Below are 13,090 nucleotides of genomic sequence, written 5' to 3' on the forward strand. Positions count from 1 at the left end.
CAAAATCTGGGCAGGTTCAAAAGCCAAAATCATTGATTAACCTAATCAATGCTTCCTGAGCAAAATCTAGAAAAACATAAATCCAGGACATAAAACTGTACACAGTCCATTGGTCCAACACACAATTATAACATAATATCTCAAAAAGGATTGTGCAGCAGTCAGGGTAAGCCCAACACCAGTTGGGGAATCAACGTGGTCATTGGGGTTGGCCCCCAACCATCTGCAGTAGGCTCAGAAACAGTAACAATCTTCCTTCGGCGGATTTTTAGCTTCCAAGAATAAGAGTCAGCGTAGGAAACTTGTCATTCTGTTGTGCCCGTAATGATTGATGATGATGATTAGTTGAATATGGCATCCCAACATCTAAGGTTTGTACTTGAAAACCCTAGGAATCTATCCTCGTAGATTCCATGGAAACCCTAGAATCACTGATGAACATCATGCCTTTATGTATTTGCTTGGTTGTGTTTGTTAACAAGTATTATAGGAGTATCGTGAAGAAAGCAAAGAATGATGAACAAAGCTACCTATCAAACAAGAACTAGTACCTACTATTACCTCAAAATGAAAACTTTAGCCAAAAAACCAAAAAAAAAACTTGAAAAAACAGACTGAAAATGAAAGTGTTGATGCTAGAATTATATTTTATTTTATTTTAATTTTTTATAGGAGTATTATGAAGAAAGCAAAAACTTTAGCCAAAAAACCAAAAAAAAACTTGAAAAAACAGACTGAAAATGAAAGTGTTGATGCTAGAATAATATTTTATTTTATTTTAATTTTTTATCGGAGTATTATGAAGAAAGCAAAGAATGATGAACAAAGTTACCAATCAAACAAGAACTATTACCTACTATTACCTCAAAATGAAAACTTTAGCCAAAAAACAATTTTTTTTTGAAAAAACAAAGTGAAAATGAAAATGTTGATGCTAGAATAATATTTTATTTATTTATTTATTTTTATTCGTAGTAAATTTTCAACAATTTTTAAATATGACAGCAAATTTTTTTAAATATGACAGCGAAAACCAATTTTTTTTGTGCAAGACACTTGAAAAACGAAATGGTTTTCAAATATGAATTAAAGATAAAATATGAAATGATTTTCAAATATGAATTAAAGATAAAATATGACGTTTTTGAGAAACCTTAAAATTCCAAAGATTTTTAGGCACGACATTAAATATAAAATATCATGTTTTTGAAAAACCATAAAATTCCAACAATTTTTAGTGATGGTGCTAAAACAAAAGTACTTTTAACTGTTTTCAACCATAGCATTAAAGATAAAATATCATGACTTGAAAAACATTAAAATATTGACAAATTTTCAACCTTGAAATTAAAACAAAAAATTATGATTACAAAAAAAAACGTTAAGTTTTCAAAATATTTCAAACATGAAAAATCTTGACTAAACAAACTTTAAAAATGAACACTTGAATGAAATAGTCATTATAACAAGAATATATATATATATTTAAATGTTAAATGTATAACCATTTTAAAATCTTAGTCTAACACATTGCAACTCATTTAAAAATCAAGACAATTCAACACACAATGTAGGTGAACTCGATCCGTTGTAATAAAAATTTAAATATCAACCATAAATTTAATACATTATGGGGGCAGACTTCATTCATTATAACAAAAACTTTAAAATCAACTATCAAATTTCACATAATGGGTGGGTTGCTAGTCAAACATCAACACGGACCTGTAGAAAAAATAAATAAATAAATAAAAATGAAAAATACAAAAGAAAACAAAAATTCAATTAAAAAATATATAAAAAAACAAATATAGAAATGTAAAAAAATAAAAATTAATTTGTAAACACTAAAAAAATAAAATAAATAAAACACATCATTTAAGAATAAAAATTTAAAAATTAACTCTCCAAAGATAACAAAGAAAACAATTTTTTGGTTTGCAAATTAATTTTTTTTTTTTTTTGTAAGCTAAGGTAGAACCCATTCTATTACTCGATAGAAATTAGAACTTTACATATCATCAGGAAAGTATAGAGAACCCGCCCACTTGGGGAAACCGGGTGATAAACCACCTATAGTTTCTGGTAGCCGCCCAAAAATAAAAGGCCCACAGTCTCAGAATCTTAGCCAAAATTACTAAACAGTCATTAGAGTTCCTAATGCTATTGATCTGCAAAAAACAAGTATCTTTCTCTAAGAATCTCAAAAAACTACAGCTAAAAAGGCAGTGAAGATTTTCCAGCATATCTTAGATCAGGCAGTATCCATGTCAGGTTGTTGACTTGTCCCTCCCGCATCATCTCGTTGCATGCTCTTCAGCAGTTGATGCATAGCCTCCATCTTTTCCTCTTGTCGCTCCATAGCAACACGAATGAAGCTAAGCTCTCTGCGCAGGTCCGGGTCTCCCTTGACCAGCTCCACCATCTCTTTTGCCACCTGCTCGAGCGCCTTCGCCAGTAACCCCTTCATCACCCAGTAAATGTGAAGTGACTGTTTAAAGAGCGTCCTTCGCCCCCTAGTATGACCAGGGTCGTGGAGCAGAGACTCCCATTCTTCCATTTCGTCAGCGGACTGGTTCTGGAGGGACTCCTCCTCCATAAACTGCATAACTCTTCGAACAGCGGGATTGGACTCCCTCTGGAACGCTCTTTCCGCCCGTCTGAGTCTATAATTCACTGTTTGCCTTGTCTTTTTCTCAGGATTCAACTTCCGCCCCGAACTCTCACCTTCCCCCTGCGTCCTCTTCCTCTGGCCCCATCCTCTTTTTCTGCTCGCCTCCGTTTCCTCAACAGGGTTTCTCGCACGGTTCCTCAGCCCCGGGCTCCGCTCCTTCTTCCCCTTCGGCTCAGAGAACCCTTCACGGTTTGCAAATTAAAAATTTAAAAAATCAAATCAAATTAAAAAAAATTAAATTATAACCCGCCTCGCCCAGGCCCGAGGCCTCATGGCTAACTAGGAGCTGTGTTGCATTCCCAAAAATTCCGAGGGGGAGGGTAATTAAAACTTGAATTCAATCACATTACGTTTGCCTTAAGTTGGTGATTCATGCTATTGAAGGTAAAAAAGTTGGAAAGATGGTTTCGAGAAATTACATCTCCTCAAGACCACAACTTGGCAAGGAATCCTAGTGAGGCCTTAACTTCAAACACTTGGCATCACTCTAATGATGGTAAAGATCGAATCACTGTTCTTGATTAACTTGGAAAGTAATTAAGCATTTCATTTGAGGGCCATGCCTTAGATTTGGGCTTTCATTCAAGGATCATTCTTGGTCACAATCCCCTATTTTGTCACAAAGAGTAAGGTCCTAGTAAAGAACACCTAGTTCTCATCCCTTTGATCCTTCAAAAAGGGCACAAACATCAAGGATATACTTGATTCATGGTTGGATATTGAATGTCATCCCCTAAACTAAAATCAAAATTTGAACTTCTCAACCTTGACAAATTCACTTAAGATAGGGTAAAGGTTGAGATCCCTTACTCTCTTGTTATCATGTTCAAACTAGAAGCCCCTTAGTGCTAGTGAAAAAACTAGGTGTGGAATATATTAGAAGAATTTGCCATATAACAACTATGTGGATGTCTATAGGTGGCTTATCAAAATCTCATTTGGATGGTGAGCTAAATAAGTTATAGAGTCTAAAAGCAAAGAAGACACAATGGTTGTTCAAGGTTCACAACATCTAGAAGCCCTAGCGAAACCTTGAAAACATTTTTCCATCACCACCAATTCTGGGGCAGTCTACCCACTAGTAAGAGATTGACTTCCCTAGGGGTGTTACATCTCAAATGTTTTATGTGTGGTAGAGATGAAAATCTAAAACACCTTTTCCATTGTTATCCTTTTGTTAAGTCTCCTCAGATTGGGTTGTACCTTTTTTTGGTTAATTCATGTTGAAAGCTGTAACTAGTTTTAGTCTTCATAATTGTGCTTGGATCATGGCTTGATGTAATTATTATTATACTTGTCAAAAGAAAGAAAAAGGAAAATATAATTTTTAAAAGAAAATTTGTTTTATTATGAAATGGGTTTCTTGCCCATTGGTTTTCTTGTCCTAGGTCCAAGCACCCATTGAGTGCTCTAGGGTTTTGTATAGAGTCAAAAGTCAAAAGTACCTTGGACTCATGTATCAAAGAAAAGAAATGTATTTTATGTAATAGAAAATGTTTAGAAACCACCAAAATGATTAGGTCGTCCAACCCTTAAAGACGACCTAGAAGAGGCATATGCATCCACTCAAAAGGCTGTATAATAGGAGGAATTCAACCTCCATTACATACATACTTGATATATTTCTATGATCTGATTTGAGGTAAAACAAGAGGTGCGAAGGATCTAGAAGAAGGAAGGAAGATTTGATCCTTGTTTTCCTCCCTCACAGGTGTGACTTTTCTGTGGAAGACTAGGGTTTACACAGGTCCGAAGTTTGCAGAGATAATGACAAATTTGTGAAGCAGATTTATGGGTGGATGGCCTGATCTTTTTGTGAGTAGTCTTATGTCTTGGTCTTGGAAGTCTTCATTGAAATAAATTATACAAGAAGAGGAAGTTCTCTGAGTTTTACCCTTATGGGTTTTGCCCTATCTTGGAGCCTATCTCTGGTGTCTCTATTGTTTGCATTGTGATCTTCTTGTTTGGCATTTATCTTGATGATGAAAAACATAATAATTAAAGAAGAACTAAAAGGTATCACAAGAGCTTGTCAAAGATAAGAGAAATATATTATAAAAATGCTTTTACAATCTGCCCTAGATTTATCAACAGTGAATACCCACGCACATTACTTGAAAAGTAATTTCACTAAGGAATAAACTCCATTAGGTTGTTGAGTTTCTAATAACATGGAAATTGATCGAAGTGGAAGTACTATTTCTCATATGGAACAAAATGAATTATAATTTATTTAGTAATGCCCAACCCACTATAAGCTTCACTTAGTACAACACCTCACTAATATGTGCAAATCTACACATTTAGATGATAGACTAACTACAAAAGATGGCATTGGGTGTGACCGACTTGGTGGAGCCACTTGAATTTTAGGAAGACACCCCCTATACTAGAGTAGGGAATGTCTAGGTACTTCCCCAAAAATGATCTCCATACAAATAACATTCATCAAAGGCTAATTTATCCTAGACAATGTCATTGTGGTGTAGGCAAGAATAGAATAGGCTTGCACTCTTTGTTTGAATGCCCTTTAATCTAGTAATGAGACTTTACGACCACATTGACAATCTAATAACCCTTTATTCTTGAAATGAAAAACTCCCTAAGCTCTAGGAGCTTCTTTCTCAAACATAATGAGACCCTCTTTGTGGAAGCCTCGATGTGCCTACAAATTTAATGTGGCCATTCGGATCTTGGGGAGGCACCCCTTATACTATGCAAAAAGATCCTTTAGGTGTTTTACCTACCCACTCAATGCACTACATGCAATGCTAACTCTCCAAACATAGGCCACACCATCAAGTTGATCACATAATAAGAGAGTGGGGGGAATGAAGAAATATTTGGCCACTCCCTCAAGGACAATGAAATCACAAGTTTCTATGTTGGAACTTGCCATCTTAAAGGCCCAAAAGCCTCCTATTGAATGTTTCTTACAAGATCCTGTGTAATGGTGCTAAACTTTTGTATTAAATTATACCCTAAAAGGATCATTCAACTTAAACAACTAAGGTTGATTATATACCAATTTATCTTAGACAATGTCATTGAAATCTAGGAAAGAATGAAATAGGCCTGCACTCTTGGTTTGCATGCCCTTTAGTCTAGCAATGACCCTTTATGACCATGTTGAATGAAACTTTATTCTAGCAATGCTCAATGCATGGCCCTTGAGAGCTTCTTTCCCAAATCTACTGAGACTATATCTGTGGAACTTTGATGTGCCTATCAACAAGGCTTGCCTCTAGCCTTGCTCTATATGTCATGGGCCATGGCCACCAAAACATTAAGTTATCTCATATTTAATAGGGTGGGTCATAACCTAATCAAAGGTATCCCATTGGTTGAAAATGGTTTCTAACAACTTGTTAACAATGATTTTATTGATGAATCATTCCTCACTATTATAGATGATCAAAGCTCCTAAAGAACAATATCGCGTTCATTCAAATTTCTTACAAGGCCTTTAGGTCTAAAAATATAGTTGGCCCAAGCCCAAATTTATTGGCCACACCATCAAGTTGATCACGCAATAAGGGAGTGGGGGAAATGAAGACATATTTGGTCACTCCCTCAAGGACAATGGAATGACAAGTTCCTATGTTGGAACTTGCCATCTTAAAGGCCCAAAAGCCTCCTATTGGATATTCCTACAAGATCCTATATATGGCGCTAACCTTTTGTATTAAATATGCCTTAAAAAGATCATTCAACTTTAAAAAATAAGGTTGATTAAAGGCTAATTCATCTTAGACAATGTCATTGAGATGTGGGAAATAATGAAATAGTCTTGCACTTGGTTTGGATGCCCTTTAATTTAGCAATGATAATTTATCACCATGTTGAATGGCACTTTATTTTGGCAATGCTTAAGGCATGGCTTTTGGGAACTTCTTTCTCAAAGCTATTAAGACCATGTGGAACCTTGATGCGCTTATCAACAAGGCTTGCATCTAGCCTTAGTCTATATGTCATGAGCCATGGCCACTAAAGCATTAGGTTATCTCATATTTAATAGAGTGGTCCATAACCTAATCAAAGGTATCCCACTAGTTGAAAATGGTTTCTAGCAACTTATTAGCAAAGATTTGCTGATGACTCATTCCTCACTATTCGAGATGATCAAAGCTCATAGAATATAATTGCATGCCTTCAAATTTTTGCAAGGTCTCTAGGTCTAAAAATCTAGTTGGCCAATACCCAAATCTATTGGACACACCATCACGTTGATCACTCAATAAGAGAGTGGGCGGGGCTGGTAGGGGGTATGAAGACATATAAGGTCACTCCCGCAAGTACACTAAAATGACAAGTTCCTATGTTGGAACTTTCCATTATAAAGGCCCAAGAACCACCTGTGTAATGTTCCCAAGGGATTAATTGGCCCAAGGGACGAAGTAGCCTATCAATCCCCATAGGCTATGTCGTCAATAAAGGGAAAAACCCCCAAAATATTCAATGTTTGGGCAAGTTTGGGGCAGCTCAGGAAAAAAATCCCAAAGTTAGGGTTTCATGTAAATCTCACTCAATTAATTTAGGAGAAAAATTCCCTCAAGAAACTATATAAATACAAGAGGTTTGGATTCATTTGGATCATGATTGGATTGGATTATTTGTCTCTGTGTTTTTTTAGCCTAAGGTTATGAGGGTTTTAAGACCCCATTTCTCCTTGGGACTAGTTTCAATGGAGGTGATCCCACCGTAGCTACTCACTTTTCTTTGTTTTGGCCATAGGTAATTTAACTATATGAAGGAGCAATGAAACATCTGATGGGAAATATGTGGAAAATCCAAGCAAACCATCTTGAAGCTGGTCAAATTTCTTTGAGGATAAATTTATGGAACATACTGAAGTTTTACTAAGGCCAAATCCTTCCATGGTCACCCTGTAACAAAGGAGATTATCCTCCATCTGAAGTAGACCAAAATATTATTGGGGTTGCATGTCATTTTCTAAACCCTTTTTCTGAGGTCAAACTTGTGGACTGATACAATAATGGTCGTTCTATGATCAATGAACTTGTGTAAGTTTGAATTGAGGCCCTTCTAGCGCCCAAGATCAAATTTTCTAAGACAACGAAGTAATTTTGAAGATAAATGGTAGTGAATTTCCTGGAACAAGTTGAGATCTCATGAGGCAAGGTTGCCGAACATTCTTCTGAATTGACGCAAGCTCGTCTATGGTATAAAATAATCATTTGTTGAAGTAGATTGTAACCATTTACTGAAACAAAATTGTCAAATGTTATTTTGAGGTAACACAAGATTGTTCGTGGCATAAACTAACCATTCATACATATGTTAACTAAATCAAAGAAGAATTTCAAAACATTCATACCCCTTACTTCAGCTGGTCATCTAGCTTTCTTCAAACTGCTTCACATCTTGAAGATGGGACTTCATCATGCTACAATTGTATCAACAAACTTCTGGGAAGCTTACCCCAAAACTGAGAGAGTAGAAAATATATGTAGTATTATCATGGTCCTTTATCTACCAGGCGAAGAAATATTCCCATGAATTCATCTAATGGAGGATCCTTGAATGATCCTCACCAACTAGTTGTTGCATGAAGTTTTGTTATAGATGTATAGTTGACTTCCTTAGTATGTTGTGCCAAATCTTTCTTTTCATCAATCAACTCATAATGGCAATCTTCTCATTCAAGTATTAATGCGAACTTTCTTTACATTAATCTTATTATATGCATCAGGGTGCCCAAGGATCAAACTTGTTTACCAAGTTACCATTCTCAGGGTCCTTCCATTTCCCTCCTTCTATCATACTCACCAAACCACAAGATTAGTTTTCTTAAGCCATCAACATAGTCACTGATCAAATGAAAAATTTACCAATTACCCCTTTTTTTGAGGTAGCAAAAAATCACCCGATTTTGAAAAGTGGTTAATCAGAATACACCCTTTTTTTCGGACCATATTTTGACACTTTAAATATCAAGTATGAACATTTTTTTTTTTTTTTTATGAATGTTAGTGATTTTCATGCTAATTTTGAGAAATGTTGATGCATCATCAACCCATTTTTTTAGAGGGCTTATTTTTGACACTTTAGTTTTTTTTATTTTATTTTTTTTAAATGTATTAAGTATGAACATTTTTTTTTAAATGTTAGTGATTTTCATGTTGATAATGAAAAGTATTGATGCAAAATCAACCCCTTTTTGTTTAGAGGGCTTATTTTTTACACTTTAAATTTTCTAATGTATTAAGTGTGGATATTTTTTTTAAATGTTAGTGATTTTCAAGTTGGTAATAAAACATAAAAAAAGAGAGTAAAAAACATGACCAAACAAAATTAAATATAAAAAATATATAAAAAGACAAAAAAAAAAAACATAAAAATGTAAGAAAAAACAAAATTAACTTGTAAAAACTAAAAATTTAAACAATAAATAAATAAAAATATTTCAAAAACACATAATTTAAGTTTTTTTAAAAACACATAATTTAAGTTTAGTTTTTTTTTTTTTTTTAATTAACACACACACACACACACATATATAAGTTAAAAAAAATTTAAATTTAAAAAAAAATTACATTAAAAATAAAAATAAAAAAATTGTCCCTGTGCAACCTATGTCGATTCTGGGAATCGACTTGTCGTGGGGCCTCGGGCCTAGGTAGGGCAGTGCTTTGTAGTGCCAGCTACCTAGGCCTGAGGCCCCACAACCTTGGGTCGCCATGGCCGAGCATTATCTACCTCCAAAGTTAGTTGCCCACACAAATATTATAAATTATTTCTCCAACCATTAGGAGGCACCTAGGGAGGGTACCCACCAATAGGAATACTGAATATGAGTGGCTTCTTAACCTTAACATATATATGGAACTTAGCTACGTTCATCATAGGTTTAATGAGCCATTTCTTATCTTCTTTTGCATTGCATAAATGAAGACATCTCATATCTCCTTAGGGGAAGCTTGGAGGGAAAAATAAGTGCCTAGAAATTTGAAAATCTTCTCCATGACTAGCCTTGTTCATTCATCCATGTTGAATGTTGTCTCTGACTTTGTCAAGGGATTTGGGTTTTGGCCCACTATATTTTAGACTAGGATACCTCAAATGTTTTTTGAAGGTATACATAATGTGCTCCCCATGTCTATGATCCTTGATAATACTGAGGAAAGAGTCATCAACAATATGCCTGTTAAATGTTGTTGGAAACTGATTTTAGAGAAAGAGATACCTTTGACTAAGGCCTAGCCCACCCTATTAAAAATGAGTCACCCCATTGATTCGATAGCCATGACATATAGAGTAGGGTCTTGTGGGAAATCTTGTGACATGGATCTAAACATGGCTATCACCTTTTGTTCACAACAATTGATGGAGATGCAATTGGTAAGGATTTTGTGAAGTGTGCCTTAACAACTTTGAGAAATATACTTCTAATCCAAATTTGAGGGTCTTGAGCATTATCAATATAAAGGGCCATTCATTGTGGTCATAATATTTCTCAAATTCAACTTTAATGGAAGGGCCTCTAAACCAAGAGTGTGAGCCCATCCCATTCCTTCCTGTACAACAATGATATTGTCTAGGATAACTCCACTGTTGATGAACCTTGTTTTTCAAGGTTGAATGATCTTTCATAGGACATGTTTAATATAGAGATCTTGTAGGAAACATTCAACAAAGTTATTGACAACTAGTTTATTATGATTTTCAAGTCACTAGATATTGGGATGGATCTAATGAGATCCTAGTTCAATGCTAACAATTTAATTTTTTCCTTTTGATTTCCTTGTATATACTCGTAATAGGTTGGGCCCGACAAAGTCCCATGTTGCCTTGTAGTTTTTGCATGGAAACTTTGTTGAAGTGAGTAGCTTTGGAAGGTCTTCTACATAGGCTTAGCGCCTTAGCATGTGGATGACATAATTTTCCTCTTCTAGCTGCTTGCTTGGTGGAGTAAGTGATGTATGTCTTCTTTCCTAAGTTTAACTTGGGAAAAGTACAATAGTTGAAGTAAAAAAATAATTGTGGACTATTGAGTCATTTTCTAAGGATGAATAATTTATTTATTTAAGTGGCTTAGAAATAATCTCAACCATTGATCTCCAAGATGGTTCTATAAGGGAGATTGGGGTTAGGTATTTGGATTCAATGAAGATTATAAAGGGAGCCTAGCGAGGAGGTGAAGACATAAGATGTGTGAGTGAGTCATTATTTAGAGAAAGAAATTTTATTTGGAGGAGGTCGAGTTGCTGTAGGGTTGATTTTTCCCTAGTGCACATCATTGGCATATAAAGAGGGCGCAGGTTGAGTTGCTCGCTGAGTATTTGGGCCGAGTTCCTTGGGTCGAATCAACTTTGTGGGAGCCAAGTTATAGGTTCTGGGATTTTGTATTTTTCCTTGTATCTCTCTGGGTCGAACCCAGATTTTCCAGATAATTTAATGATAGAGAATTGTTGTGGGTGATTTTATTTTGCAATGTGTGATTGATCTCTCTAGTTTATTTCTGTTGCATATATTTAATTCTAGAAGTTAAAAATACCATTGATTTTATTTTTTGTTCATTTAGTAATTATTTGGGTAAATAAATAAATTATCAGGGATAAATTAAATTGTCGTGATAAAATGAATCTCGTTGGTATTATAAATTTAACATAGTATAAGATCTATCTAGAACACTGAAAGAGAGATTTGGGATCACAATGGTTTGCAACAACGAGTTTTTCTTCTTGAAGCAATAAAAGTATTTCTTAAAATTTTGCAGCTGGGTTTTGTGGTTGTAGTCGATTTGTTGAGATGACATCATTAAGTAGTTTGAGGTATGAAGATAGGTTGGATGGGGTATCAAATTTCAGCCCCTGTAAGGAGTGAATTACTATGATTATGAAGATGAATGGCCTCTGCAATCTATTAAGCGGAAACTTGCAAGTTTCTTTAGATATGAATCTTGCAGTGGAACATAAGGTCAAAGACATGAAAGCGAGCTGCATAATTTTGGATGCTGTGAGGGATCATATGATAAATCACATATTAGGGAAGGACATCGGTAGACAAATGTCACTAGCTCTAATCGGTCTTTATCAGAGTACAAATGAGAACAAAAAAATGATGCTACATGAGAAGTTAAACAACATTAAAATGAATTGATCCGGATTTAAATAGGAATGCAACAAATTACAGAGATAACCATAAACACAGAGATGCAACGGAAATAATACTTCATTTCATTAATGTAAAATACTGAAATATGCTTACAAACAGAAATGGAAATAAACTAGCTAGGACGATGGTAGCTTATCTCTGAGAAGAGATGTGGAGGCTACATGCCTCTAAACTGTGTTACAATGAGGCTCGAAGTCATATTTATTGTTGAGAAGTAATGGAAAAACCCTAAACACCCAAAAGACTAACCCTAGAAGATGAAACACCAAACTGTGGGCCCCGTTTGGGTAAATTGGTACATCAACTTCTCGGGGTCGTAACTTTGGCATATGATCTCCGTTTGACATGCACAATATCACGTTAGAAAGATATATCCGAGAACTACAACTTTGGGAAGAGCAACATTGTCCATGGACTCATGTTGCTCCCAGTTTTCCCAAAAAACGTCGTTTAGGGCCTCAAAATGGCTCCGAAAGTTCAGGACCCGAAAAAATGCTAAAAAGAGTAAATTGTACTACGATTAAGGAAACTGAAAAGTTGAAAGAAACAATGTGGGGGTCCAAATGGACATGGAGGGTGGCCACCAATATCCACCTGGATCATTCCTTCCCCCTTAGGAAGCAATGGTCCCCATTGTGTTGAGTTCCTACATGAGATGAGGAAACTTCTGCTGAACTTGGTCCCTGGTGAGCCACTTGCCCCAGTGAAGGAGTTGGCTTGCTTTGACAACTCGATACATCTGCATATTCTGCTGGTGAGTGTGCTTGATATATGTGTCCATGATTCGATCAGTTGCAGCTTGTTCCATGCAATTTGGATTTAACTCTGTGGGTGTGAGCTGTTCTGCAATGTTGGATGTGTCTAGTAATGGTGGAAAGTATGGCCGAAGGCAGTCCACATTGAACACTGGGTGTAGGCCAAGGAATGGGGGAATGTTGAGCTCAAATTCATTGTCTCCCATAGCCTTGGTAATGGTGTAAGGACCATATCAGAGTGGTCTGAGTTTCCGATAGGCTCTGGTAAGGCGTTCCTTTTACCAATGCAGCCAGACTTTGTCACCCACTTGAAACTTGTGTGGCATCTGATGTTGATCATGTCGTTGCTTGTACTTGGCATTTAATTTCTATAGAATGTCATGGACCTGCTGGCACATATGTTGGATGTGCTCAATGAAGCTGTTTTCCTTATCTGTTTCGGACTGGACATGAGTCGGATCTGCGTGAGTAGCTGCAAATGGCATGGTCACATCAATGGGACATAGTGGCTGGAATCCCAAGC

This window comes from Pinus tabuliformis, chromosome J (assembly GCF_031772625.1).
Source record: "Pinus tabuliformis cultivar Carrire ecotype Pingquan chromosome J, CPIR1, whole genome shotgun sequence".
In the NCBI taxonomy this organism is placed as follows: Eukaryota; Viridiplantae; Streptophyta; class Pinopsida; order Pinales; family Pinaceae; genus Pinus; species Pinus tabuliformis.